The following is a 5,338-nucleotide window of genomic DNA, read 5'->3' on the forward strand; positions in this document are numbered from 1 at the left end:
TTACATTCATAATTCTATTTATATTATATTTCACTGAAAATAATAGCTCCATTGTTTCATATCCTAGTCCACACTTGGTAGTGTTAAATGTATTTTTAGTTTTAGTCATAAATTTTAAATTCAGTAATAATTCATACATTCTGGTATGAATGTAGTAGAATCTTTTAGTAACTTAACTGTTTATTATTTTGATGAAATTTTGATGAAAACAAAAGTTGAATATTTATATGCTTCCTGGGGGGGGCTTTTGAATAACCTCTTCTTGAAATGTCCAAGTAAGTCATTTGTGTGGTATTATTTCCTATTTTGTCTCTTTTAATTATTTATTTGTTTAAGTTATTTTTCTTAAAATGTTTGCTTAGTTATCATATATATTCAGGACATCCTTTCTTACATTACATGTATATTTTCACTGTGTTAATGGTATGTTTTGTTTAACAAAAGTTTCTAATTTTAATTTACTCCAATTTATCATTTTTTTCTATACGAATATTGTATTTATGGTGTGTTTAAGAGTAGTCGACAACTGAAAGTTCAGTAAAATAGTTTCCTTTGTCATGTTCTATCTTTAATTCCTTTTGTCATCAATATTGAGGTCTAATCCTACATGGAAATAATTTTTGTTCTTATTGAAAAGTACAAAACACACTTTTTTTTCAATAGATATTCAAAGCTAAACATAATCCATCCCTGCTGCTCCTACCATCCATGACTTACACCAAGGATCCATATATATGGAATCTTCTAGAGTCTATTTTGCTTCATTAGTCCATTATTCAATTCCTTGGCAAATCTCACTCCTAATTTTCATTGCTTCATTTTTTTTTTATCCTCTATGGCTTTTATTTTAGATCCAGGGGATACACATGCAGGTTTGTTTTATGGATATATTGTGTAATACTGAGGTTTGAGGTATGATTGAACACATCACTCAGGAAGTGAGCAGAGTAGCCAATGGGTATTTAATCCTCATTCTTCTTCCCACCCTCCACCCTCAAGTAGGCCCTGATGTCTGTTGTTTCCTTCTTTGTGTCCATGTGTACTCAATGTTTAGATCTCCCTTATAAGTGAGAACACCTGGTGTTTGGTTTTCTGTTTCTGCATTACTTTGCTTAGGATAATGGCCTCAAGATGAATACATGTTGCTGTGAAGGACATGTTTTCCTTTCTATGGCTGCATAGTATTCCATGGTGTATATGAACAACACTTTTTAAATCCAATCCACTGCTGATGGGCATCTGTGTTGGTTCCATGTCATTGCTATCATGAATAGTGCTGCAATGAACAGAGCATGTGCCTTTTTGGTAGAATAATTTATTGTCCTTAGGATATATACTCAGGAATAAAATTCCTGGGTTGAATAGTAGTTTAACTCATGTCTTTGAGAAATCTCCAAAGTGCTTTCCAAGTGGCTGAACTAATTTACATTCTCACCAACAGTGTACAAGTGTTCCCTTTCCTCCACAACTCCTTCAACATCTGTTTTTTCTTGTTTTGTTTTGTTTATTGTGTTTTGTTTTGATTTTTTTATTTAAAAGCCATTCTGGCTGGTGTGAAATGGTATCTCATTGTTGTTTGGATTTCTTTTTTTTTTTTTTTTTGAGACGGTCTCGCTCTTGTCCCCCAGGCTGGAGTGCATTGGTATGATCTCAGCTCACTGCAACCTCCGCCTCCTGGATTCAAGTGATTTTCCTGCCTCAGCCTCCCAAGAAGCTGGATTACAGGAACCTGCCAACACGCCTGGCTAATTTTTGCATTTTTAGTAGAGACGGGGTTTCACCATGTTGGCCAGGCTGGCCTCGAACTCCTGACATCAGGTGATCCGCCCATCTCGGCCTGTTGTTTTGATTTCTATTTCTCTGATGTTAGTGATGTGGAGCTTTTTTCCCATGTTTTATTGGCTGCTTGTATGTCTTCTTTGAGAAGTGTCTGTTCATGTCCTGTGCCCAGTTTTTAATGGAGTTATTTCTTTTTTCCTGTTGATTTGTTTAAATTCCTTATAGATCCTGGGTATTAGATCTTTGTCAGGGTCATGGTTTGCAAATATTTTCTCCCATTCTGTGGGTTGTCTGTTTAGTCTGTTGAGATATCTATCTATCTATCTATCTATCTATCTATCTATCTATCTATCTAAAATTTTTTTTTTCTGTGCAAAAAGTCTTTTATTTAGTTAGGTCCCACTTGTCAATTTTTGCTTTGGTTGCAATTGATTTTAAGGAATAAGCAATAAATTCTTTGCCAAGACCGATGTTGAGAAGGGTTTATACAAATATAGATATATGCAAGGTAATTCCTCATCTTTGCCCCTAAGATTATTTGTAATTTTATCACAGAAATTTTATTTTATTTTACTTTTTTAAATTTAATTTTAATTGATAAATAATAATTGTATGTATTTATCATGCATACCATGTTTTCAAATATGTACATATTGTATGGCTAATTGAAATATTCAACATATGCATTACTTCATATACTGATCTTTTTTTTGAGGTGAGAACACTTACAATCTACTCTATTAATGATTTTCAAGTGTGCCATATATTGTTATTAAATATAGTTACCATGTTGTTTAATAGATCTGTTGAACTTATTCTCCTGTCTAACTGACATTTTGTGTCTTTCAACCAACATTTCCCCTACTTCCACCCTCACCACCACACACCATTTTACTCTACTTCCATAAACTCAAATTTTTTAGATTCCACATATGATATGCTTTGGATATTTGCCCCTCCAGATCTCTTGTTGAAATGTAATCCCCAGTGTTGGAAGTGGGTGGGACAGGGTGGGAGGTATTTGGGTCATTGGGATGGATCCCTCATTAATGGCTTGCTGCCCTTCCCGTGGTAATGTGTGCCTTCTTGCTATAAGTTCACATAATATCTGGTTGTTTTAAATATGTGGCACTTCCTCTTCTCTCCTTTGCTCCCACTTTCACCATGTGACATGCTGGTTCCATCACCTTCTGCCATGAGAAAAAGATCTCTGATATTCTCACCAGAAGCCAAACAGATGTCAGCACCATGCTGACATTTTATCTCCTTAGTTAGATATATACCTAAATATTTTATTTTTGTGTGTCTATTGTAAATGTAATTGTGATCTTGATTTGGCTCTCAGCTTGAACCTAATTGGTATATAAAAATGCCATTGATTAAGTTATGTAGTTTAATCAGTAGCATTTCTATTCTCAATAGCAAAGACATGAAATCAACCTAAATGCCCATCAATAAGAGACTGGATAAAGAAAATGTGCTATATATACACCATGGAATATTATGCAGCCATAAAAAGAAATGAGATCATGTCCTTTGCAGGGACATGGATGGAGCTGGAAGCCATTATCCTCAGCAAACTAACATAGGAACAGAAAACCAAACATCACATGTTCTCACATAAAAGGGAGAGTTGAATAATGAGAACACATGGACACACAGCAGGGAACAACACACACTGGGGTCTGTTGGGGCAGGGTTGGGAGAGAAAGCATCAGGAAGAATAACTAATGGATGCTGGGCTTAATACCTAGGTGATGGTATGGTCTGTGTAGCAAACCACTATAGTACATGTTTACCTACGTAACAAATCTGCACATCCTGCACAAGTACCCCTGAACTTAAAATAAAAGTTGAAGCAAAAAAAAAAAAAAAAAGAAATGCTATTGATGTTTGTACATTAATTTTGTGTCCTGAAACTTTACAAAAGTCATTAATCTGATCCAGGAGATTTTTAACAAAGTCTTTAGGGTTTTCTAGGTATTGAATCATATAATCAGTGACAAAACATAAGTTGACTTCTTTTCCTATTGGATGCACTTTGTTCCTTTCTCTTTCCTAATTGCTCTGAGTAGGATTTCCAGTGCTATGTTGAATAAGACTGGAGATAATAAGCACTTTTATCTTGTTCTAGTTCTCAGGGGGAATGCTTCCAGCTTTTGCCTATTCAGTATAATGTTGGTTATGGGTTTGTCATAGATGGCTCTCTAATATAAAATTATAAAAATTTATGCAAGATTTATGAAAATCTTACCTTATACTCCAACTGATTAAAATGAGATATATTTGTCTGTAAGGTTTAAGTAAGATTAGCTTTAACCTAGAAATTTTAAAATCAGATTGCCATCTTTCTCTCTCTCTGTCTCATACACACACACCAATACACACACACACACAAAACACTCTGAAGTGTTAAGTGGAAATATATTGAATTGTGTTACTATCATTCTTTGAGTATTACTTAACTCTCAGATAGGAGATATTCCAGAATCTTCTTGTATTCTCCATGCCCAGGCCCATAAATCCAATGAGACTTGGTGCCCTTTTGTAGAAAATGGTATTTGAAATCCAGAATATAAACACTAGATTTGCTCAGAGATATTGGAGGATTATTGTTTGTTTCAGCACTTATGAAACAGATGTCTAAAATGAGAATACATATACACACATGCACACGAACATGCTAAAATCTATCTTTATTTATCAACTTACCTATTTTATCATCTACCTATTATTTATCTAGCTATCTATCTACTAATCTATCTTAGATGAGATTAGACTTATCCTTCCAAACACTATTAAATGCCACATGGTTTACTTTACACTTCTTGTTTTATTAGTGATCTCTTCTGCAACACTGAGAAATCTAGCTCAGTATTGCAGAAGAGATAACTAATAAAATATCATAGATACATACTTCTCAAATATGTACTTATATCTGTTTTCAGTTTTCTTGTATACTAACAGCCAACAGTTCAAGTGATCTCTGACTGGCAATGCCCCACTCATGACAACACCATCCAAACATGTTCTTCCTCTGTCCCAGCAGCACTCAGCTACAGATTTGATACACACAAAAGCTTCTACTGGTCACATGCCAGTCAGATCAAGAAATCCCCTCTAGCTTTAATGGTGCCCCACACTAAGGTTACTCCTGATTCTCCTCGTGACAGCAAAAAGATTAAAGAGGTTGAATATTCACTTGCTGAGAGATGATCACCAACCTTGCAATCCTATATAAGATAGACTTTTAGTTACTATTTTGTCCAGGAGTGTTGCACTGAAATTTTAGATAGATAGATTAGCATGTACTTTTTTTCTTTGAAAAATTTGGTTTCAAGTTTATTCCACTTTTATTAAAGTTAGTCATAGAGTAGTCTTAAGTTATTCCCTGAAAAAAGTGTGTGTGTGTGTGTGTGTGTGTGTGTGCGCATGTGTGTTCTGAATGTGATTTGCAGAGTAGTTGAAGGGACCAGCAAACAGGTGAGCTTGATAATACTATCAAAAATAGAGAGAGAGAGAAATACAACATTCACATCTATCTGAAATGGAATCAGTT

Source organism: Pan troglodytes, chromosome 14 (assembly GCF_028858775.2).
Source record: "Pan troglodytes isolate AG18354 chromosome 14, NHGRI_mPanTro3-v2.0_pri, whole genome shotgun sequence".
Taxonomy (NCBI): domain Eukaryota; kingdom Metazoa; phylum Chordata; class Mammalia; order Primates; family Hominidae; genus Pan; species Pan troglodytes.